At 32.3% G+C, this 27,004-nt stretch overlaps 1 protein-coding gene across 2 annotated transcripts in view; it reads right to left on the minus strand.

The window, feature by feature from the left end:
• LOC106664542 overlaps nucleotides 1-19,630 on the minus strand; it is a 382,600-nt gene extending 362,970 nt beyond the window's left edge. For both annotated transcript variants that reach the window (XM_014390354.2, XM_014390357.2), the window contains exon 1: nucleotides 19,538-19,630. The gene's annotated coding sequence lies outside the window, so the exon portion shown is untranslated. The remainder of the gene's footprint in view (nucleotides 1-19,537) is intronic.
• Nucleotides 19,631-27,004: the final 7,374 nt, after the last annotated feature.

Here is a 27,004-nt window from a genome sequence, read left to right on the forward strand (position 1 = left end):
AGCGGAGCCCAAACGGCTAGAAACATTAACCAAGTCTGGGGCGAGGGTTGTGTTAATGAGTGCACTGTGCAAAGGTGGTTTAAAAAATTTCGGGACGGAGATTTCAGCCTTGAAGATGAAGAAGGTCGTGGAAGGCCTTCCTCTCTTAATGATGATGTTCTGCGATCAGTGGTGGAAGAAAACCCCAAAACAACTGTTCGAGAACTTGCAGAGCAACTCAAAGTCAGTAAAACGACCGTCGCTGACCACCTCAAGTCGATTGGAAAAGTGAAAAAACTCGAAAATTGGGTTCCACACTCATTAAACGATCGCCAAAAAATCAGCGCTTTGATGTTTGTGCATCACTTCTTTGTCGTAACAAAAATGACCCATTTCTGGCCAGAATTGTTACATGTGACGAAAAGTGGATTCTCTACGATAACACTAGACGTTCTGGACAGTGGCTCGACAAAGGAGAAGCTCCAATACATTTTCCAAAGCCCCCAACTCATCAAAAAAAGGTAATGGTTACGGTATGGTGGGCTTCATTTGGTTTAATACACTACAGCTTCTTAAATCCTGGCGAAACCATCAATGCTGAATCATACTGTAACCAAATTAATACCATGCATCAGAAATTGGCAGTAATGAAGCCCTCTTTGGTCAATCGGAAAGGGCCCATTTTGTTGCATGACAACGCTCGACCACATGTGTCACGTGTAACGTCACAAAAATTATTGGAGCTTGGCTATGAAACTTTGCCTCACCCACCCTACTCTCCGGACCTCTCGCCTACTGACTACCATTTTTTTAGACACCTGGACCACTACTTACAACACATAATATTCAAAAATCAAACGGAACTGGAAAATGCATTTATTGACTTTATCAATTCTAAAAATTCTGAATTCTACTCAGACGGAATTAATAAGTTACCAACACGTTGGGAGAAATGTATTGAGAGTATGGGAAATTATTTTGATTAAAGAACATTGCTTTAAAGTAACTAGTTTCTTTTTTTTGTTTAATACCAAAATCCTGCATTATTTTCCTGACAACCCAATAACTTGAACTTATAAGAAAATTTAAGGTAAACAAATGCATACTAATTTGAGTGTAAAACAGAGAAAAAAGAGTGTAAAATGTGAGTAAAGAACGAAAGATACATAAATAGTTAAACAGCTAGAATTAGGAAACTGAGCTAGAGTAAAAGTTGGAACAGTGAATCGGGGAGAAGAATTATTGTAGAGAGAATATGAAAAAAGAGTGGTAGAAAGACTGTCATAAAAGCAGTAAAGGATGAGACAGAATTAGACTGAGGGATAGAGAATAAGTAATGGAGAGGATAAAGTGAGAAAGGGGAAAAATATATTATTTATTGCGCAGAATGTCTACTTCTTTTACGTACCGATCTGTGTGGGAGCGTGTGGTTTTTCATAGCATGTTTTGAACAAGTCCTTTGGACGGGCTACAACTAAATTTAATAACAACTATTTAGTAATACATTTTTATTTGCTAGTCTATTTAATATTTGTTTTCAGTACATCCATAATTCTTCACAACCGACAACCTAAGTTTAACTGTCCCCGCGATCCGTGTCTACAAACAAGAAAATACATATTTATAAGGTCCTTATGATTGTTATGCATGGAATCAAGTTAAGAGATTATACAAATTTTGGCATGAAGTTAGCAATACTGACTACCTATAGTTGAACCTACTTCGCATTGTTATATTTAAGATTTTAACTTCTTTATTTACATTCGTTTTAAAAAATTCAAACAGATAAACTTTTTTATAATTATAAATTAAATTAGGTCTATTTATATCTATGAATAGACAAATCTCAGTCCTCTATCGTTTTTTTCTCATTCTCTCTCAAACAGACCCACACTTAACTATCTTTACATATCTAGACATCTACATTTCTCTTTATCTATAAAACTGTAAATCTATCAATATTCACTATATGTTCATTGAAATTTAACCAAATTAAACCTTACTTTTTCATAAAAATATTAGAAATCTAAATAAGCACGGTAAATAATCAAATCCTCCAGACTGAGTAAAGACGAAAGAGGGACTTTTTCCTGTACGGTATTTTAAAAAATGTATATAATTTTAATGTCAAAAGGGTGAATAATTAAGACGTCAAACAATCCTTTGATGTTAGGCGGAAAAACTTTCAGCCTCGTCTCTGGGCATGAAATTTGCCGAACCCCCCTCCGGGCCTTACGTAGAGGTGCCGAAGAGGAAACTTTGGACTAAAAAGAAAAAAAAATTATCCTACGCAAGGTGGAAACCTGGCTAAATTATACGAAGCGGTCGGGAAATGGTGCAAAGGAAGATATGAGAAGGGGACATTCGTCATGGTGTCACCTTCAACTGACTGGTAGAGCTCAGGGCATTTGTCACCATTGTGCTAAATGAATGAATGATCTTAAGTAATATATCAATAATGTCAGAACATATTTTGACTATAATTCGTACAGTTTCATCATTAGTAACTGCATTAAGGAAAATATAAGAAAATGCAAAGAATTATAAAATACATCTTCGAAGTCTAAGTGTAAATTTAGTCCTCATTATAAAAAAAATAGTAATCCAAACAAACTCCAAACACATAATGGGTCGTTAATTTAAAAAAATATACAAAAGAATATATTTGCTTGTGAAACTTCCCAACTTTACAACTTTTAACGACGGGGCCTTCATTACTGAGTGAACTCTTTCGTTCTGTGTAAATTTCTTTGTCTTAAAATCAACAATACGAAGCAGAAATATAGTCTATTAACTAATTACGCTTGAGTTAATTTCTTGTCATCAAAGTAATGCGAAATATTTAAGAAAAATTCAAAAGTGAATTTTTGAACGCTTTCGAATAACGTCTACAATTATTAGTAAAAATTGCCTCAATTTTTCGTTGTGTGGATTTTAATTTCTATCTGTGTATAACAATGTCTAAAAATGGTAAAAACACTACAAAATATAATTATTTTCCAACAGGCTAAGATGATATAAAAACTAAGTTGTGCATTTCTGTTTTCACGTTCTCTGTTTTCTGTTTTCTCTCTCTCTCTCTCTCTCTCTCTCTCTCTCTCTCTCTCTCTCTCTCTCTCTCTCTCTCTCTCTCTCTCTNTATATATATATATATATATATATATATATATATATATATATCGCTTTTTCTTTGTCAGTCTTTCACTCACTTTTTTTCTGTCTTTCCTTTATTCTCACTATCTGTCAATCAATCTCGGCCTCTCCTCTCTCTTTTGCTTTTTCTTTCTCACTCCTTCACTCACTTTTTGTCTCTCTTACACTCTCACTATATCTCAATTTCTCTCTCTTTTTTCTCACTCTTTGTCTTATTTTCTTTCAGTCTCTCTTGCAGTCTTACTCTCTTTCTCTCTTTCTCTCTTTCTCTCTTTCTCCTTCTCTCCCCTACCTCCCCTCTCTCTTTGTTTCGCTTTTTCTTTCTCACTCTTTCACTTCCTTTCTTTTTGTCTCTCTTACACACTCACTATCTGCCAATCGCTCTCTCTTTCTCTCTCTCGCTTTTTCTTTCTCACACTTCGTCTCACTTTCTTTCTGTCTCTCTCACACTCTCACTCTGTCAATCTCTCTCTCTTTCGCTTTTTCTTTCTCACTCCTTCACTCACTTTTTCTCTCTCTCTCTTACACTCTTAGTATCTGTCAATCAATCTCGTTCTCTCTCTCTTTCTCTCTCTCTCTCTCATTCTCTCTCTCGTTTTCTCCCTCTCTCTATTTCTCTTTCTCTATCTCTCACCACTTACTCGAACACCGACGAAGCTAAACTTGCTTTTGTGTTGCACGTTTTACAATTACACTTAAACCTTGGCTAATCCTCTATAAAAAAAGTAAATATTATTTCTTAAGTCAACACTGCCTCAAAACAAACCAAAGATAAAGACGCACCAGTTAACTAAAAATTATGTTATGAATTACCTATATCTCAATTTTATCATAGATAAGCTAGCCTTTATTCAACCTGCGTACGTTAAAAAAAATTCCTTTACAACTGCGTTTCTAACGTTGAATGTGCAATCAGAAATGATGAAATAGTTGACATTGTTTTTTTAGCAATCTCATTGGGAAATCCATTAAATCGTTAAAATGCATTTAAATTTATTTACGTTGATGTTAAACTCCAACGTTAAAATAGCATTCGGAGTTTGCAAATTCGGACGTTTATCAAAACGAAAACCCAAAAAAACTCATTTTCATTTTCTTTTTAATTACCTTAGTGTTTGTTTTTTAATAAAATTGATGGATTGTTTTTAAAATTGTAATATGACTAGTAATGAACTCATTCATTCCTCTTACATCTTCAATTCACATTCTGACTATCCAACCGCAAATTTTATATTGTATATAATGTATACAATATATATATAATATATTGTATTTTTATATTGTATATAAGCTGATACCGAATGTTCTGAACAATGTAATCTTTATGTATTTTATGTGGTGATCACCAGTAGGTACAATGTCCATAAAAGGTCAAAAATGTTTTATTCTTATTTTTAGAAAACAGTATTTTTTATACATTTTTGCAAATGTCTCAAACTATTATTGCCTTCCAAAAATGTAAAAAAAAAAACTGGTAATTACTTACATTTCCTTTAGAATGACTACTTCGAAAGCTACAAGGATTGATCGTGCTGCAAAAAAATATCGTGCTGTCTAAAGCATTGAAATAAAAATAAAAAACGTAAATGAATTCATAATTTAAAAAACCTTCCTTAAATAATCGAACGTCTTTCAAAAGGATATGTGCTGCAATGCACAGTCCTGATAACAAAAACCGTTCGTGAAATTACTTATATTTTATTTATTTGTATTTTATTTTACTAATCCATATAGGTTTAGCAGTAATAAATTACCATATTAATTATTTCAAATAATTATTATTTTTATTTAATATCTTGATTGAGATGAAAAAGCTAGTGTCACGAGCGGTATACGAACCCATGACCTTCGGCTCAATACCACTTGAGCCCGCACGTGACACTAGCTTTTTCATCTCAATCTAAGGAAAGAATTATTAATTGAAATATGTTTTACACTTTTCACTTAAAAAGTGTAAAGATGGTCAATACAGGGTGTCCCAGTTCCTTCTGACGAAACTCAGGGAATCGATTCTACTCTTAGTTTGGAGAAAAAAATGCTCAGGAGAAAATTCTCGGAAGGTTCTCTATTTTGAAGCTATTTGTCAATTTAGATTTTTTCAACTTTTCACTACCTTACCACATAAAAACGCTTACACCTTCCAAAATGTTGAGACTACAACAAATCCAATTACACCATTTGAAAGAACGCTAAATTTGCTGTAAGATACTTCTATTTGCAATAATCTGAATGATATAAAATATCAGTTGGAACATGTCAAAACTACAAAATTTAAAATTTTGGTCATGATTGCACGTTCACTGAGGTTACAAAAAAATACCTATAAATTGTCAAATTTTACAAAAACTTCTTCATCTAATATGCTTTACGTTGCTATATCCAGGTTTTTAAATATCGTTCTAGTAAAGTTGAAAAATAACAATTGAATGTTCGAAAACGTGAGCTAAGGTAAATTTGAGGGGGGGGGTAGAAATTCATAAAGTCAGTTATGCTGTTGAGAAGAGGGAAAACAATTTGAGCATGTCCTCTGAAAAGTTCCTCCTTTGTTGTTAGGTGGTTGCTGCAAGAAGAACCATTGCATTTTATTGTATGAAGCTTTCTGGTACGGTTTTTGTGAGATTACAGATGTGTCATTTTTATTTTACAAAGCGAGTTCTAATTGATTTATTTCTATCCCCCCTTAAATTATTAATTTTTGCAAAGAATGTTCTAATACAAACCCCAAATTAATTTTGGCTAGAAATCGCGCGGTGGTAACAGTTTTAACATTGCTTTCTCGTATAGCTTGGAAATGGGTAAAACTTCGTTATTTTATCGGGTTGTCCGGAAAATAATGCAGGATTTTAAGTTTTCATTAAAAAAAATCTATATAAAATATTCTGTTTACGTTTACAGGATTACTCATTTGTATGAATGTCAACACTTATTAATCCTCTTCCAAATGATATTGTTTGTTTACCTCTGTAGCATTCCGCTACTTGGAAATAATTCAGTCATCCTTATAATGTCAAAGCGAGAATTTCGTACGATTTTCTTTTACGAGTTTAAACTCGGCCGAAGCGGAGCCCAAACGGCTAGAAACAATAACCAAGTCTGGGGCGAGGGTTGTGTTAATGAGTGCACTGTGCAAAGGTGGTTTAAAAAATTTCGGGAGGGAGATTTCAGCCTTGAAGATGAAGAAGGTCGTGGAAGGCCTTCCTCTCTTAATGATGATGTTCTGCGATCAGTGGTGGAAGAAAACCCCAAAACAACTGTTCGAGAACTTGCAGAGCAACTCAAAGTCAGTAAAACGACCGTCGCTGACCACCTCAAGGCGATTGGAAAAGTGAAAAAACTCGAAAATTGGGTTCCACACTCATTAAACGATCGCCAAAAAAATCAGCGCTTTGATGTTTGTGCATCACTTCTTTGTCGAAACAAAAATGACCCATTTCTGGCCAGAATTGTTACATGTGACGAAAAGTGGATTCTCTACGATAACACTAGACGTTCTGGACAGTGGCTCGACAAAGGAGAAGCTCCAATACATTTTCCAAAGCCCCCAACTCATCAAAAAAAGGTAATGGTTACGGTATGGTGGGCTTCATTTGGTTTAATACACTACAGCTTCTTAAATCCTGGCGAAACCATCAATGCTGAATCATACTGTAACCAAATTAATACCATGCATCAGAAATTGGCAGTAATGAAGCCCTCTTTGGTCAATCGGAAAGGGCCCATTTTGTTGCATGACAACGCTCGACCACATGTGTCACGTGTAACGTCACAAAAATTATTGGAGCTTGGCTATGAAACTTTGCCTCACCCACCCTACTCTCCGGAGCTCTCGCCTACTGACTACCATTTTTTTAGACACCTGGACCACTACTTACAACACATAATATTCAAAAATCAAACGGAACTGGAAAATGCATTTATTGACTTTATCAATTCTAAAAATTCTGAATTCTACTCAGACGGAATTAATAAGTTACCAACACGTTGGGAGAAATGTATTGAGAGTATGGGAAATTATTTTGATTAAAGAACATTGCTTTAAAGTAACTAGTTTCTTTTTTTTTGTTTAATACCAAAATCCTGCATTATTTTCCGGACAACCCAATACAAAAAAAATCTTACATTTTATTGTACAATTCCATTCTAGATTTTATTTTATGTCACTTTTACTGAACGGAACATTTTGATAGGTACGGCCATTTCTGAGTTGATCGATTTTTTTTGCAAGGAAAAATGTTCTCCCGTGTTTTACCCATGGTATTATCTTTTATTTTGTTCTAGCTTTCTTATCTAATTATGAATATGTATTTAGAAATATCAATGTTTCGATGTTTGTTACGTCTAGTAAAATTTCGAATGTCAATGACCTTTCGTATTGTAAATTTTGTTTTTGTTATTTCTCGAAGTTAATCCTCAAATCATTTGGATTCTATCGTAAAATAGTGTACACCTCAATATTCATTGCATGTTCTGTTTTCCAACAAAAATGAACACAAGCCGAAAAGAACAATGCTTGTTGCTTTTGTTGATGCTGGGTAAAAAGAACGGTCTGTGTCTATTTTGTACAGGTTGTTTGCGAGGTCTTAATGGTTATCATATACTTTGAATTAATTTAATTATCCTTTTCTACAATTTTCTTTTCAGAGAGAGGTTTCCGGATGAGAGGCACCCTAATCATGGTATTTTCCTGCGTTTATACTAGAATTTGGGTGGGCACTGGTCATTTACATATGCTAACTCAAACCGAACGCGTCCGGTAGAAACTCCCGAAAACGAAATAGCAGTATTGCTTTCTGTTGAGCGCGAATCCTCACCTCTCAATTAGAGAGAGAGAGAGAATGATAGGGGGAGAGAGAGAGGGAGAGAGAGAGAGTGAGAGAGAGATCGACGATTCTTGGTACATCGGCTCAGTCGGTCTGGCGAAGTAAATAATTTTCGTCTTTGTCTCTCATAAGGCATTCGCGAGGCGTTTGGATTCCATTGGAATCCTCGTTGAAAGTTTCTCCACCGTACCTGCTAAGACGAATATTGTAGATCGACGAATCCAAATTCTCAAATAGCAGGATTTTGAATAGGCAATCAGCGTATTCTCTGCAACAGAAAATCCTCGTTGAAATATTCAAACGCGTTGTCAAACAATTCGACTTATGCTTGGTGCAGACATTCCGAAGCATCCCTATCGAAAATTAACTTGCCAATGCTAATAATTTTGGGGAAGAAATGGTAGAACCTATCAAAATTATCCTTTCATGAAAAGCGGCATAAAACAAGCTCAAAAATCGAATTGTAGAATAAAAATATCGGGTTCTCGTTTAAAATAACAGATAGTGTCATTTCCCAATTGGATGGGAAAGTTATGGTAAATCTGTTACCACCACGCGATTCCTAGCTAAAATTAACTTGAGGTTTCCGAAATTTAAACTGATGTATTGGATCTTCTTGAGGTCATTTTACAAGTGAATAAAGAACATCACTATTGGGTTTCACCAAGCAGTGAAGGTCTCAATTTTCTTCAAGTTCCTTGTACATAGTTGTAGATAATTAAATTATAATTTTAAGTTAAAAAACAGTTTAGAAGAGGTATATATATATATATATATATATATATATATATATATATATATATATATATATATATATATATGACTTATCTGTGATAAAGAAATACATGTACCTGAGATTGAGTATTAATTTATGAAAGAGGTGAGACCAAAGGATGGACCGATGAGTGTCACTAGATTTTAAGCAAGACTATTTGTTTTTTTTAATTTCAGTATGAAAATTCATTTCCACCTTCATTAAAAAAAATATTTTAAAAAATGTACAATAAATTTAATTGTTTTAAAAAACTGGGTAAAGTACGTAATTTTATTCTTATAATGTATGTGTATATTATGTTTTATGTAACTCTGTCAATGTAAATTTTGTTTTCAATAAATTAGGCCCTGAAGATGGCAGAACATTCGCCGAAAGCTTGGTGAAACCCAATAGTTCTTTATTCACCTGTAAAATAACTTGGGGTTTGTTTGAGACCTTTTTTTGGTAAAGTTAATCGTTTCCGAATTAAATGGCTGGATTATGGAAGTTCATACACTCTGTTTACATGCATGTACGTATCTTTCTCACTCATAGGTTGTTCTCTGGACAGTCACTATTCCGTTCTGTTATTCACCATTTTCGTTTGTACTCCAACGACCACTCATACTCACTCACTCACTCTCTCTCTCTCTCTCTCTCTCTCTCTCTCTCTCTCTCTCTCTCTCTCTCTCTCTTTGACTCTATCTTAGTTTTTATTCTCTATATTTTTTTTCTTGTGTAAAATTTATCTTGTAATCGAATTTGAAAAGACGAGGAGGAATTAAATTCGAACCTGCCGTAAACGTAGACTCGTCATGTATTTTAAGAACGTGAACTTCGCTTTCATCTGGCAAAGAAGATCGGATAGAAAAATTAGACAAAAAAAGGAAAGTTCCGCCTTCAATTTATCATTGTTTTGATCGTGAGGTCGTGGGACCTAGCCGCGGTTACAATGGCAACCTTGAACACGTAATTCTATGCGCTACGCTCCGCGGCGGCTCAACGGCCAGTTCGGTCGGGAAGTTTTAAATTTAAAAATTTACTAAATGTTCCAGTTTTATAACCATAATAAAAGACTTTGTCGGCCAAACGATTACATTGTACGTTATTAGAAGACATAATAAATTGGGGTTATATAAAAAATGATAGTGAGCTCTCTGGTCGACAAGATATCATCTCACACACACCCGATGGAGTACAAAGTCAAATTTGTGTTTACACTACACACATTTGTATTTGTCTGTCACAATCAACAATTGGATAATATTCTCATTATAAAGAAAAAAATAAAGAAATAAAAGAAATTTTTTAACAACATTACTAGCTTGGTTAGTTATTCAGATATCGTGAGATGCGGTCGGGTGTGATGTAGGTTTCAGAAAAACATTTTCTTAACCGTGCCAACGTTTCGATCTTTTATTGAGATCATCAGGGCAAAAGATCGAAACATTGGCACGATAAAAAAAAATGTTTTTATGAAACCTACATCACACCAGACCGCATCTCACGATATCTGAATAACTATTGATTAACGGTCACTAATCTCTACACATGACTAGCTTGTTTCTATGTTTTCCTTTTTTTCCTCCATCTTTCTTTCCGTTTTGAGAATTTTTGGTTTTTATTGGTGTAATATTAATTATATTTTATTGATTAAGACTTGTCAATTATAATATTAATCAAATCATTATTATTTTTTTACCTTTTAGGCTCATTTGTAAAAGTTTTTTGATTGTATTATAAAAAAATCAAGTTATTTTTTGAAAATATAACCCTTAACTTTTGTGACGTTTCAATATATTTTCTGCCATAGTCATTCATAATTTTTTAAGACTGAAAGTGTTGTTTTATAGTATAATTAAAAAAAAATAATAATAATAAAATCACATATGGCACAAATGTTATCGAAACGTAAAGAAAATGGGTTATTGTAATAATAAAAATGAATTTTTATATTTATTAGGTTTCGTGGTCCGCTTGACCAAATAAATACTTTTCAATTAATTAATCTTTAATGAAAAATTGCAAAAAGGAGGGAAAATTCAAAAGGTGGGGTTGAGATAGGAAGTTGGGGTCCGAGTGGAAATCACGAAAGCTCAAGTGGTTCGCAGCGGCGAATTTAGCCGAAGGTCGTGGTTTCGAATCCCGCTCGTAACACTAGCTTTCAACCGATACCTTAATTAAAGATTATTTAATTATAAAGGATAAAAATTAATGTCTAAACAAATCTGCACCTTCAAAAATATGCCTAATAATAATATAATAAATATTAGAAGCGTAAATTATTAATATTGGAAAACAATATTGAAAGAGTAACATAAGGCAATGCCGAATGCATCAAACCGACAATGATTAAAATCAAAAGGCATCGTTAAAAATGCATGTTTTAATACCCCAATCTTCAAAAAGTTTTATTTCATATGTTGTGCAAGAAAAGCGTCCAGGTTGTTTTAAGATAAAAATAGTTTTTTATCGTAGTGAAAACAAGTGATATTAACTCGTCAACGCTTAAGTATGAAATATTTAACTGGCCAATAAAATAACTTAAACACGATCCCTTTACCAGTGAAAATCAATAAACTATATTCTTTATTAACGTTATTCGTTGTTTTACACATTTAATCCTGTCACATAAATAAACTTTTTCCAGAATTGTGAGCAAAAAATGAAACACACTATTAAGAAAGAAGTTATTTTATAAAACCTATAATCTTAAATAAATAGCCAATACATTTTAAAAACAACATGAACATTTTATAGTCGAAAATACTTATTTCATATTGTTTCCAATGGTTTCATGGAGTCGGCCAATTAGTTGAAGGGAAAAATTAATTATTTTTTTCTTTCATAACAGAGTAGAAAATTTTAAGAGATCTTTGAATTAAAAAACATATATATATATATATATATATATAGATTCGTTTTTTTATTGCTATGTATATACATTCAACATTCTTACCTCATTCGGTGGCAGATTAAGTTAATTGAGCATACTAGCCATCAAGTTTAAGCTCAGACGTTAGACCTGCCCACCAGGGCACTTAAATAATTTAATCCCTACAATAACAAACCCGCTGCTTTGGGTTTGATTCTGATGGCGGACATACATGGTGCAAATATGATAGACGAAAAAGTCAAGGGTTCAAAAAAAAATATGAACAATACAAACGTCTACTTGGGCAGCCGAACACTAAGCTCGTCAAAGTCCTGCAATATCAATAAAATCTAAACCTTTCAATGTACACAAAATTCATCTGTGATTGGAAAGAAAACATCTGGCAAAGCCTACAAAATTTTCAAGAAAGTTATCATAAAATAACAAGACCTTTTTGTGACTTATAAGTGAAAATAATAACATTTTCAAAACCATTCAACATAAAAATTATATATTTCTATAGTTATTATCGAATAGAGAGAAAAATGAAAAAATACGACAAAACAATAAAAATCAGTAGCTCTTGTATTGTACATAGAAGACCCAAAAATGGGAAATCGTACATATATGAGAGGCCTATGAGAACCACATGGTCCTGCACCGACCACAAACCATTCAAAGGCCGAACTGCTAGCCATAGAAACTGTGTGCATGGAATAAAAAATTAAAATCTCCAAGCGGAACAGTATCATTTAACAAGACAATTCTTAAAGACCTCCAAGCTTGAGAGATGAACTCAAAATTTGTCTGCCTTAATATCCGAAGAAACTAGTATCTATAAAAGACTAACGCGAGGTAGGTCCAAGGTCAGTGAATGTCAAGCAACAAAATAGCAGTCTCCAAAGCAAAAGAAGAAGCCTTGGAAACGCACACCCAACTCTATTTTGTGACATAAACTATAGCCACATTAAAAAATAACTAGGATCTTGGATAACTAAAAGCATGACAAATACCAGAAACACATGCCAACCCTGAGCCAAGGGGAAAAATTACTCACAACAACTGCCCAATGAAAGAATGAACTCAGCACAAAAAAAATTAAACACTATAACACATAAATGTACTTGTCTGGTACCAAATGGACTATCAGTAAATGACCAATATCGATTATGGAGACACGGGCAACGGAAAACTTCCATCCACCTGTCCTACTAATTCTAGAAAAAGAAATTACGGTCCCAGGAAAAGCCAGTCTTATGCAACCTAACTCTGGTAATGTAATATTGAAAATAATTATGTAATTCATTAAAAAAAAGAACATCTTCCAACAAATCATTAGTACGGATTGAAAACATAGACAAAATTTAATGGTAAAGGTGAAAGTAATTAGTACTCCAAATGTGAGGAAAATAAGTAAAATAGAAACCTCATAATATAAAATTGTAATTATTACCATATTCTTTAAAAATAATGTTCTTTATTATATAAAATTTTATATTGAAAACATATTTATTATCCTTGTTAAACATGGAGAGATAAATAACGACTTTATTTATTCATACGTTTTAATTTCTTGAGGCATCCTGTAATAAGAACAAGATAGAATTATTCCATCCCGCCGAATAATATTTTTATTAATATGGTTTATTAAATTTTGTTACAAAACACTTGTTCATTTGTTATTTTTTGTCATAAACGGGAAAATGTTCTAGGTCCACTGAGATTCTATGCCGTATAAAAAAGCCTGACAAGTATTGATAGCCTCAAGCTGTGGTAATTAGCGATTGTCCAGCTTTTTATCCAAGAGTAACCAAAGTTCGTACGAACCAATATGTCCTCTGCCAGTATTAGACGAACTGTTGAAAAATTTAATCCTGTAAAACTTGGTCCAGTTATTAATAAAGGGCTTGAGGAGCAATGAAAAACGTCCATCAGAGTATGAATTAGAAAAATTTAATTTTCTGTGAAGAAAGATTACTTATAAATATTTCACCTGCAATTTTCTATATCTTCGATGCCATCTACTCGGTACAATCGTCTTAGGGTACTCAACAGCAAAGGTAACCACGTGAATTTGTCTAATTAAAAGAAATTTGGAGTAACAGCGGTAGAAATGACAACAGCGCGCGCGGGTTGGAAGAAAAATATAGATTTCGCAATAATCTTTATTAGAATCTAATTTTCGGATGTTGTCTGAAGAGCTCTGAAATATTTTGTCAGAAGGTGTAGTAAGAAATTGTGCTTTTGTTGACGAATTTGTCGCAATTTTTCAGGAGGACACAATAGAAAGATAGAATAGTGAGAGGAAGCTTTTAAATTAATCCCTATAATTTAGATGATGACTCCAAATATTAATTAAATAATTATTCGGAGATCGTGAGATGCGGCGTTGTGTGACATAGACTTTGGAAAAACATTTTTTTTTATCGTGCAAACGTTTCGATCTTTATTGAGATCACCATCAAGGACTGGGATTTAAGAAGATGATCTCAATCAAGTTCGAAACGTTGGCACGATAAAGAAAATGTTTTTATAAAACCTAGGTCACACCAAACCGCATCTCACGATCTCCGAATAATCATTGACTAACGGTCACTAAAAACCACACATTAATTAAATATTTTATAAATAGTTCTTAACATATACCACATATTGATATTGAAACACCGAGCTTGCCAAATTAAATATACCTTTAAAAATTGTAATTAATCACACCGTTCCATTTCAGCGACGGCCCTCTCAAAAATAAATGAACATTTCCACAACACTGTGAGCACGGACCGTAAAAATTAAATCTGTGTTTTGCTGCGATTGTCTTTTATCTTTCGCCGAAAAGGAAAAAAACGTATTTGTTGTGGCAACCCTTTGAAGCCTAATCTCAATCTTCCAGTGTTGAAAAGTAATGAAAAGCATGAGGGGAAACTAGGCCGTTTTATCTCCCGTTAAGTCATACAACTCATAATCACGCACGCACGCTTTTGACAATATTTGTCAAATTATTCCTAAGGGTCAATAACTCTATAAAGATTTGGCCATGGGCTCGTCTAGGAGATAAGTGGTAGCCAGGGTTTGTGCGATAAAGCTTAACATGTTTAGAAGCGTGTTAGAAAAGCGTTGAAATAAAACAATAATATTTTTAACACAAAGACGTTTTCTTATTCACTTTTATAACTTACGTAAGAATTTTTAACGAGATTCATTCCATTCGGTTTAGAAATACAAATAAATAATAAGAGTTATTTTCAGATAATATAGTTCAATCAATCAATCAATCATACCAGATGAGCCACGTTGACAGTCTGTTGTCAAGTGGACTTTAAAAAAATTGATTATAGCATAATTACAAATAACCTATTCTGGATTGAAAGTTAACAAAATAGAGAAACACAAAAATTTTCAAATACTATGAATTGATTTATATTATGTGAATCTAATTAGATAAAAAAACAAAAATGATAATATAAATCACAAGTTATCTTCTTATTTTCAGTTTGCCTTTTTTTCTTAAATTCTAATTGTTCATTATTATTTGTAAAAAAAATCATTATTGAGTATCAGCATATAGTTTAGAACCCTGCAGCTTTGATTAGACTATGAAAAAATACTAGAAATTACTTTTTAAAAGGATAGTTCCTACTCACAGTAAGTTGTTTTGCAACGATCCGGATTTCGAGCCTTTTAGCTCATCATCAGGTTGAAAGACTTCTACAACCACGTCTCTCGACATGAATTGCCAAAGTGAACCGCTGATACCTCCGCCAACGCGACGTTCCAATTATCAGCTGATTTTTTTAATGACGCTCAATTTGAACGTGCGAAACGCGGAAATTATAACACAAATAAATATTAGAATAATAAATACTTAATATTACTATAAATTACTATAAAAATAATAACAATTAAAATAATTAGATTAATTATTTGGATGTTTGATATTATTTATGTACATATTTAAAATGGGAGGTAGATCAAAATCTGTTATATTATTAATGCATTTATCACCATGTTCAATTTTACATTTTTTAATTTCAAATTTCTCAAACCAATCTAGTTCTTTCCCTTTGTTGAAACTATGTAACACTCTTGTATTCAAATTTGAATCGAAATTATGTTTTGTTTCTTTTAGATGGTCCTTAAATTCTGAAAATTTGCTCGATTTAGGCAAGTGTTCTTTTACTCTTGTTTTTATTTCTCTACCGCTTTGTCCTATATATTTAATATCACAATCATTACAATTGAGTTGGTAAACCCCACTTTTTGCCAAGTTGTCTTGTTATCCAATTAATTTGTTCTTTGATTTGAAAAGATTTTTTTCAAAATTATCCATGAATATTTTAGCACAAAGTGGGGATAATGGAGACCCCATTGGTAACCCTTTCATTTCGTACGTGAATGAAAGCATAAAAAAGTAATTTTTATTACATGGCATTTACAGTAGTGTGCATATAGATATAGTGTATTCCATTTTTTGTATATTCTTGCACTGTGAAAGATTAAAAAAAAACATAATTTTTTATTCTGGAATAATGAAATTTAGGGATAAACCAAAGAATACGTAAAAAAAGATATTCACGTTTAAAAAAATCAAATTTTCGAGGCGATTTGATTAGTTTTCCAATATAAAGTAAGTAATATAATTGGAGTAAAGCAGTCTGAATTACAGCATCAAATTTATTCAACGAAAGCCTTAAAAGTTCCGTGGAATGTTTTATTTAATTAGTCGGCTATTTTTGCTAATACGTATAACACGTCCAACTTTTTAAGGTTTCAAAACAAAACAAACTTATTAGAGAAATAGTTACTTTGTTCGTATAATTAGGCACGCTCATTTGCACATTAACCAAATTCAATTTTAACTTTAATTAATTAGTTTATAGTTCCAGCAGGTTCTGTTTACATTTTGTTTTTAATATTGCCCTACTTAATAATTATGAAACAGTACTTCTTGTGAGAAAATCAATACTCTTAGTCAGGATTTGTGAACAAATGAAAATATACTTGCATATCGTTGACCCTTTTTCAATTTTTTTCAACCAACAGTACCAAAAATGTATAGCAATATGAATGACGATTATTTATCTGTCAATAACAGGTTTGTTAAGCCGTCAATCATCCAGGTGACATTTAATGTTGAACAAAATTTACAAGATTTAACAGTTCAAACGCTGATGGGATTTCTCCGAAAAGGGTCGAAACTGATAAAAAATCAAAAAGCATTTTATTTCAATCATGCCTTATAAAATAGTGACTAATCAGTCTAATAATTTAAAATTTAATTTGCACTACAAAAAAAAAAGGATGTCCTACGAATTTTGTTTTTGTTTATACAGTCGAGGGTAAAAGGGTTAACGAGGATTCAACGATTTACATTTATTAAGTTGTTTTTGGTTTTCGTTTTTTCAATCTAATTAATATACAGACGTTTAAATGATTTATTAGTTTTTTGTATTAAAAGTAGCACAATTTTTACAAGGTTAGTTAATGGTAATAACAAATCAAATTTTAATGGTGTTCTACTCTCTTTCTTAATAAAAATAGATGCATCCTAAGGAATCAGTTGCGTGAAATAATTTTTCCATGCCATATATATGNTATTACCATTTTTAAATTTTTTTCTTACAAAATTCAGTGGGAAAAACTGTAAAAAACCAACTTACAAATAAATATTTTATCAATTTACCGAAACTCGAAAAAAAATGAAACGCGAATGGATATATACAGTAGGTTTAGCTGATAAAAACTGAAATATATGCATACATAAATATCATAAAAATCAATCTATAAGAAGGAATCAACAAATAAATAAATAACTTTTATTTGTTAATTTGGATTTTGAAGCTTTATTTACTTAGATATAGTGTACAATTAAAGTGCAAAAGTTAATACACACGGAAATTGGGATAGTTTTATGTACGTGCTATATTTATTCAGATATCGTGAGATGCGGTCGGGAGTGATGTAGGTTTCAAAAACCTACCTTTTGAAACCTACATCACTCCCGACCGCATCTCACGATATCTGAATAACTATCGATTAACGGTCACTAATCTCTACACATTTCTACGTTCTATATTTTGAATTATCATAAAAGCAGAAATATTGCGAAAATCTTATAAAACAAAAACTCAATTTTTTCAATCATTAGATATTTATTGTTTGTCTTGGATTTGATTTGATTTGCACTTACAAGTTTACTATTATTAACTTTCACAAAGGTTTCATTTTGTTTTCCAATAAATGTAACCAATGACATTATTATCTTATATTTAGCTGGCTTGGTTAAAGAATATTTAAACTTTATATTATAAGGAATTATATAATAATATAAAACGTACACTCACAACGTCGTCATTTTAAATTTTTCATTTTGTTGGAACATCAAAAAAGATTTTTTATTCCATTAAACTCAGCTGTTCTATGTAATAGGTTTATAAAGCAGAATATTACTAAGTTTGATTTGGAAAAAATATATATTATCATATTGTTGAATAGTTTTGTTGTCATTAGTCTTAGACAAAATATTGCCCTTTGTCCTTTTGAAATGAATGTAAACCGTTAAATATGTATCTGTATTTGTCCAGGTTTAGATAGTTATATTAGAGCATTATTTTTCTGATATCCTTATATGTTTGAAGTATAATATTAATGTTAGAACGTAGTAACATTGGGAACGATTCCATTTTTTCTAAAAAATAAAACCTTTGACGTTCTTCTCCATATTTGGATTGTTTTGTTATAGGACTATTTTTAAAGTGTGCTTTAAAAGGAATAAATACACAAAATATGTTTTTTCATTACTTCATCATACTTATTTTTTGTGGTTAGTACAATTAAATCAATGGTTTTATAAATACATGTAATAATATCATATATCAGTTGGTTTCAGTTTCAACACCTTATTTTTCATAACACAACTATGTAGTAATTTCAAATTAAAAATAGAATTAGCTTGAAATTTATCATTTTATGTACAATATTTTGACTCACAGATTTAGTGACATATTTTTCAGCAAGTTTTGTTATGTTACTATTCGTTGAAAAAATATTTCTTTGCTATCTTTTGAAATGAAAGTACAATTTACTAATAAGTAATCATATATGTCTCCATATTTGGTTAGTTCGAATGTACATTCAATATACCAAAGTTATAACATCTTTTATAGAAAACGACAAAAATAGAATTTTTATTCAAACTAACCAAATATGTAGACAAATATGATGACTTATTGGTAAATTTTACTTTCATTTCAAAAGATAGCAAACAAATATTTTTTCAATGAATAGTAACAACAAAATTTGCTGAAAAATTGTCACTAAATCTCTGAGTCAAAACATTGTACATAAAATGATAAATTTCTAACTAACCTAATTTAAAACTAACCAAATAACTACCAAAACAGTAGTACTACTATAAAAATGAAAACAAGAAATACGACTTCAATGCATATATTATTTTCTGCCTATTAATGTTTTCAATTAGCAATGTAATCTGTTTTAATTTTGTTCTAATAAATGTAACTTACGACTTTTTTTTTTTCATTTCAATATATATGGAAACACAGCTTTTGTATAGTGAATTTAGAACTATCAAAATGAAAACAAAAAATGCAACATAAATGCATATATTTATAAGAATAATTTGGCATAAAATAGCCTAATCACCTAATTTATTAATATGTTATGTTATGGCGCTAGCATAATTTCTGAAAGTCACCTACTTCGTTGGTTTGAAATGAAAGTAAAAGTAAATTATTCTCATTGGTTTTATGGGCTTATAAAAAGCTTTTCCTCGACTTTACTGGGTTTTCGCATAAAATAAGTGTTGCACAAATTGAGCCACCGATTAATTCAATAGAAGTCGTAAAAGTCTCTCAGGGCGCGTTAATTAATTAGTCAGCCTTTGACATCGATCTATCGTTGGCGGATCTATAAAGAGGAGGATTAGCATGGTTTTACCTTGTATTTCGTTTAATCCTTTCTCGTAGTAGGTACAAACGTTTTCACCAACACAGCACGAGTTCACTCACAGTCACCGTGGGTTCTACTAAAAATAAACAAAACAGAGCCCGCGGCCCTTGGCCCCCACTACGGCCGCCCCCTTCCATAGCCTTGCCATTAAAAGGCCCGAACGTGGATCTCACGACACGCTGCACCCTGTATAATCCAGAGAACGATGTAGGAAAGGCATCTCCGGTCTAGACGGACGGGTATTTCCGGCTTCTCGCCCTCTTTTTATAAATACTCCTAGGGGATTATCGGGTCCCGGCCAGTTAATTCTTTTGAGGAAAGGGAAATAAATCAAACTATTTATTTTTAGAGAAAAAACCATCTTTTCCAGCTTTAAATAAACATCAACCAGTGTGAAATTTTTATAATGAAAATAATGTTTGAGTTTCGACAAGAAATTAATATAGGATTTTTCTTTTGTGTGATTCCAAAAAGGTCGAGCGGAAAGACAAATGAATCCCTACGAATCTCCACTGAGGGCCGGACTTGGCACAAAGATCGCCCAGCACATTTCGTGGGATTGGACCGAATCATTTATTATAAATGAAACACCATTTCAATCGAGCACTATTCCTAACCGGGCCGGTTGGAAGCTCCTATCGAAACAAATTGGCCCTTGCCGACGGCAATGCATCAACAGTGACGAAGGAAGAAGTAAAAATCGCCGGGATTTTTCGGACTAAAAGAGAAAGGTTTTTGGAAGACTAAAAAACTTGGCATAAATAAACGACGACCATGATTGAGACAAATTAGAAAGAAACACTCAATTCCATCGCCAGCGTTCAATGATTATGTACCTTCATTAGGACTATCATCAACTTACATGCTTGACTTTTTTGCGCATATATTTATAATCTGATATACTATTGTTTCACCTATCGTACAATGAAATAAAATACTAAACCAGATCCAACTTAATCCGTAAATTTTATAACAAAACTATGTACGGAAGATATATGAAAAATTTTGGTTTAATATAAACACAGGTTTCACAATCATTCGAATATTTTAAGCATTCTACAATGTTCTTCTGTCCTTTTCTAACGTAAAATTCTAGCAAAGCACTAACAGTGATGGTATGGAAGAGAAAAAACGTGGAATGATGTAAACAGAGGCAAAGTTTTAGAATAATAGTCAATTATATGATAGATAGTGCTAGAATTAAAAATCGAATAATAAAAGAATAATAAAATCAAAACGAAATTTTATATAATTACGTTTCGAAATTAACAAATGTACTTCAAATTTTTACTTAATGATGAACCTAATATCATACCTTAATGACTATGTTTGTTTATTAATAAGTGATAATACAAAACAAAAAATGTACAGGTAACCCCAGGACTACTTCAAGGTGACTCAGTCAGACCGACTTAGTTTAACCTTTTATCCACGGAGCGCAGTAAACGGGTGTCCAAGTGGGCGGGTATGGGTTCAATTCCCCCAACGTAAGGCCATTCAAAAAAATAAAAAAAAAAAAAAAACAGATATACAAGGCTATCCATTATGTCGCGGGTCAGAAAAACATAGATGTGCTTTCTTTTGGGACGTTTATCTAAGACAAAAAAAATTGGTTTTACTGATTTAAAATGTTAGCTGTATTTCAACACAGTACTTAATTAAATTATATAGATTTCTTATAGCATCGACTAGTGTTTCACCAAGAAGGAGAAGTCCAAACATTTGTGGGGAACTGTGTTCAATGGACCCTCTAGCTCCAAGAACAAAAAGGAATTTGCAATTTTTTAAAAATAATTTGTTTTGCTCGTTTTGAGCCTAGTGATGGTGATAATCAACCAAGTACAAACAGATGTTGATGTTATGGAGGTCACAGATATGGTCTTTTTAACAATGAATTACTTTTATAGCTTTATCAAGCTTTCCATCTTTTATTGGATATTCATCAGGGCTTTACAGCAATTATATTAAAAAATAATAATTTAAAACTGGGCGATGAATATTTCATTTATAAATATAAATAAATAACTATGTTGGCGTATAGTTACCATGCCATCATGGTAAAGTATGCAATATGTTGAGGAACAATGGCTATCCAATATCCTCTCATCAAACGCTTATGGAAGGGGGGGCGTCGGAGGCCGGAACAGTTTAGGCGTTGACACGGCGCTCATTACTGTACGGTAAAGGTCCCGGGTTCGAATGCAGGGCCGCTGGATTTGACCCCGACATTCTTACAAATGAGCTTTTTTTCAAAACCGCCGGCACCCTGAGAGTTTATATAACCTCTGCTGTTGAGAACCCTCGTAAAAAAATAATCCATTTAAAAATTATATGTTTGATCTGTTTGGTCATTCTGTAATATATCGCAAGTTGAGTTTATTACTAATGCTGAGGGAATTTTAAAGTATCTGCACCTGGTCTAAAAACAGATCTTCGTAAAAAAGTTTTGTTAAACCATAATAAATAACTTTTTTTTATTTATTTTGAAGTTATCTGACAATTCATAAGCAATTCATAATTCATTCAAAAAATAATCTTATTATCCAAAGATAACAAGGTAACCAAAATAGTAGTTTTCCGGGCATATTAAAGAAGTTCTCACTTATTACCTTAGTAAGTGGGTTGACAAACAAACTAAAACGCTTCTTAAATACGAATATACCAGATGTGAAAATAATGCACAAATTTAATAATAAGATTGAAAAACAATTTTCTCTAAATTAAAAAGTGTTTAACTATTAGGCAAAAACTGCAATGTTATATAACATTTACAATATCAAAATTGTCATAAGGGCAAACAAAACAGTACCTATCCGAAAAACATAGGTAACGTGGATATGACTGCAAAGAAAATACCTTTGATGTCTAAGGTGTGAAATTAATGACAGAATCTGTTCTAGGACGAAGGCTATTAAAAGAAATTATAAGGTAAGCATTGCCTGTCAATGATTTGGCGGGAGTAAAGGTGCGAGTTTTGACAAGGGGCGTATTAAGGAAGTGTGAGGAGTCTTGATTTTGAAACCCAAGTTTCTTGTTTCTTTAATGTCATCACACAGCCCTTCAACTTCGTTCGCACACTCTTCAAATCGGATCTCCATCACCTTCATAGAGATCGGCATGATTGGTGAGGTTATGGAAATTTAAAATTGAAAAATAAATGAGATGCAATAAACTACAATCCGGCCCGGAGGACCATTAAATGTGTGAGCAAAGGCGACCCAACTCAATTGAGGATAATCCCTCACTCTGAAACACAAAATTTTCTCTAGAATCCGCTAAATATCAATTTTTTCCAGATTGCAGTTCATCAGCATCTCACATGTAATGAAAAAAAAATGGAAAATTCAATCCTTATAATTCCTTAACACTTACCAGCCCACAACACTTGTAAGTCAATTACAATTCAATTAATGTAAATGTTTAAATAAATGACAATAAGGCGATATTTTAAAATCAATTATAATTGTACAAGAATCGAAGAATTAAATTTAAATTTTATACGAACGAAATAAAATAAATATAAAATAAGTTTACAGTTTTAATAAAAACAAAGAGAGAAAAAACAAACATAAATTGCCTAAAGCGAAAAACTCACGGGTGAGGTCAGCGAGTGGAGCGGCGAGTCACAAACAAATGCGGAGAAATCGACACGCACAAAAAACGGTCGCGAATAAATTGCGGATATAACTCGTACACAAAGTCTTTGAGCTTGCGGCTTGCGGGACTGCTTCGAACACGTGCGGTAGCGAAGAAGAGTCTCTGGTCCTCGTAGTCAAACGCGTCTCCAACAACAAAACCCGTCACTTCACGGCCTTTTAGGTACGCGACGTACAGATCACAAAAATTCACACTTAACAACAATAATTACATGTAACTTATACTAATTATTTTTAAAACAAAAAATATACAATATATACAAAATATAGACTAGAACAATTCATACTTTGGCCTAAGATAGCTGACTCCAGTCTTGTTGTTTTTAATTATGTATGTATAATTTATTGCAATTATATGTTTATGCATTAATTGTATATTGTTTATTATATTTATATTTATTTGTTTTGAAATACTTTGATTGAATCAAAAATTTTCTAGTATTGGATAAATTCATATTATTTAATATAAAATTTTCTAACATTGTATAAATTAATTTTTTTTATCTAAAATTTTCTCGCATTGTATAAATTCATTTTTTTCAAATCCTACATATATTTGTAAAATTGAAACAATGTTTATGAATCCCAAGTTCTGAAGATGATCTCAATAAAGATCGAAACGTTGCATGATAAACAATATGTTTTTTCTACACGATCTCAGAATAATAATTTATTTGTTTTTATTGTTTGATTTTTATTTTTATAACCTCTATGCTTATAATATATTGATTGTAGTTATGCCCTGTTGAGAAAACAAAGGTAACAGTATTTTTACCTATCTATAAAACGTTTCCTCACACATGTACGTGGCATTAATTTATTATATTATAAATGACTTTTAAAATCAGAATAGCATTAAATGTTTCTGTTTTCATGTATTATGATCACGTCTAACGAGGAGGAATTTTACCAACGTAATTATTTATTATTTATTATAACGTAGTTATTTCTTTAGATTTATTAACGAAATATTCTTCCGTCCAGTTTTTAATTAATTTTTGCTAATATAATTGTTTAAAGTTTTGATGAAGATCATGTAAAGGAAGCTCAGCAAAATTATAATTAGTAATTCATTGTTAAAAAGATCACACCCCTGATCTTCACATCAACATTTTTGTACATGTTCCTAGGTGTGAAACGCATAAATGGTCAAGGTTTTATCCATGGTGAAGATTGGAAATTCCCCATCCAGTACTTTTTTGGAGTGTTGATAGACTGGAATCTGGTAAAAAATTACTTTAGCGGATTCTTGAGAACTGGGAGAGTGAAGGATTACCATCAATTGCGGTGGGTCACCCTTTCTCCCACAATTCCAATGGGTATTTGTACACTTTTTTTTCCCTTATTTTATTTAACAGCCTGCTATCTTTAATATTACAGGCTTTTACAATTATAAAAAGTAAGATATGATTTTTAAATTACCACACTTTGTAATTATTTTCCACATCACTTTGATTTAGGTGGCAATTGTTATTGCAATTTACATCTTTATATATTTTTTCCTGAATTATTTGATTTTTTCAAAGCCTTTATTATTAATAAATTGGCAAAATTCTTTATTGAGATCCTTAAATTGTTGTAGGCCAGGTTCCTAGTTATTATTAATCTTATGTGTTATGTACTCGAAATATAGTTCGCAGTGCAGTATGACGAGCTCCCAAGTTTGAGTTTCTCTTGTCCTACAGTTGCATAATTAATTATCCTCTAGTTTAATCGTGTAGAGATATTCCCTGTGTTTACCGTCTCCCTCAGTGCTTGGGTCAAATTAGAGAAGTGCCCAATGTAGCAGCACTCCGTACATATTCCAAATCGTTCTGCATCTTCAGCTTTTACCTCGTCTCTAAGCTCGTAATTCATTCTCAATGTCAATGTGAAGAAACAAATCGTGGGCTGTCTCATTAGCCAACCATCCTACCTCTTCGTTTCTTGAAAGAATTGTCTGATGAACCTTGACCAACAAAACGACCAACTTACACCAAATATGAGCAGATAACTCGAACAGCTTTTGGCCAGTTCTTTCCGGGACGGTCAAATAGTATTGTCCACTGTTGTCTTCAATTTTGAAGACATTTCTTATTTCATTTTTACATATTACTGAATTGTAATGTACTACAAATTAAAAAAATATTAAGAATGAGTGAGAGATTATTTAAATGAAAGCTGCGTGCATTGGAAGCTCAATTAACCTTGTTGTCCAAGAGCCTTATAAAATATAAAACAAACAATTATATGAATACAATTTTTTGCCTTATTTACTTTATTACGACTTAGGATAATCTTTTAACTAATTAATCTTTATGTAAGGTATTGGTTGAGATAAAAAATTCAGAGTCACGAATGGGATTCGAATCCACGACCTTTGACTAAATACGCCGCTGCTCTACCACTTGACCTATCGTGACTTTGATCAGCTCAGACACCGACCTTCCATCACCACCCACCCTTTCAAATTTTCCCTCCTTTTTGCCATTTTTCTATTTTATTTTGTGTCCGAGTGGATGGAAGTCACGATAGCTCACGTGGTAGAGCAGCGGCGTATTTAGCGGAAGGTAGTGGGTTCGAATCCCGCTCGTGACAATGACTTTTTTATCTCAGCCAATACCTTACATAAAAATTAATTAATTGAAATATGTTATTTGGTCAATCGGACCTATCATAATCTTTATTAAGCGGTCTAGTCTAAACGTGATAGTGAAATACGTTATAAGAATAACTTAACGGATTACTTATAAATAAATGTTTAAAAAAATCTTGGCTTATATACAATGATTACGGAGTCAGAACGTAATCCCAAACCTAGAGTAAATCAATTTTTAAAAAGATGACAAACTATATCAACGTTTCCTCCATGATCGGTCTATTTCCTGAGCGGATATAGTTTTCTAAATGCATTACATCAATCTGTCAAAAGTTCGATGTCACTCCCTTATTCTAGAGACGAGGGCCTGTTTTCAGAGTATTTTTGTAATGGTACAAACGATTTCTTTGTGCTCCCTTTCTTTTCTAGTCATGTCAGGAAGAAATATATTCTTAGACCCCGCCTACCAACATTACAAGAATCGTGAACTCTCAACTTTCTAACTACTTAACAGCTTCCATATTTTTAAAAGGCGTCACAAGCATTTCTTTAATGACCAAATTATGTCCGTTTAACAGAGTACGTATACATTTCACTTTGTGTATGGTTATCAAAATTCAATAAAAATGAATAATTGTCCTTTTTATATTATTTAACATATTAGGGTATGAAATTTCGTGTTCTAAACAGATCTCATCTCGTTTTACTTCAAAGTTTATCATTTATTTAAATATTTCAAATTATGCTGAACGATGATTTTTTTACAGATTATATGCCACTCAATCGGGGGCATTATGTGCAACTTATCAGATGCAACGCTATGCGACGCACCCGATGAAACTCGACGCCCTGTCAGGTTTTGGTAGGGTATGCATCTATACGACGTAAAGCGCACGCCATGTACCGTCACACACCGTGTACAGTAATCAGTGTCATAATCGCAACGCATTGTTTTGAGCAAAACCATGTAATAAATTGTTAGTTAAACTTTATGAGCACAACCATTAATAAATTGATTGTTTAACTTAATTGTTTTAAATAAAGTTATTCCGGTGTTTTGATAAATTTTCTTTTTAACCATGATAATAATTTTTATTAAAACTTTTGAATTTTGGATCTCGTTTAATTTGGTTTGCATTAAAATAGGAATGTTGTAATTAATATAACGACAAAATTACATATACTTAGTTTGAAATAAACTAAAAAATATGAGTGTCCTGT

Source organism: Cimex lectularius, unplaced genomic scaffold, assembly GCF_000648675.2.
Source record: "Cimex lectularius strain Harlan isolate CLEC.00 unplaced genomic scaffold, Clec_2.1 scaffold13, whole genome shotgun sequence".
Taxonomy (NCBI): domain Eukaryota; kingdom Metazoa; phylum Arthropoda; class Insecta; order Hemiptera; family Cimicidae; genus Cimex; species Cimex lectularius.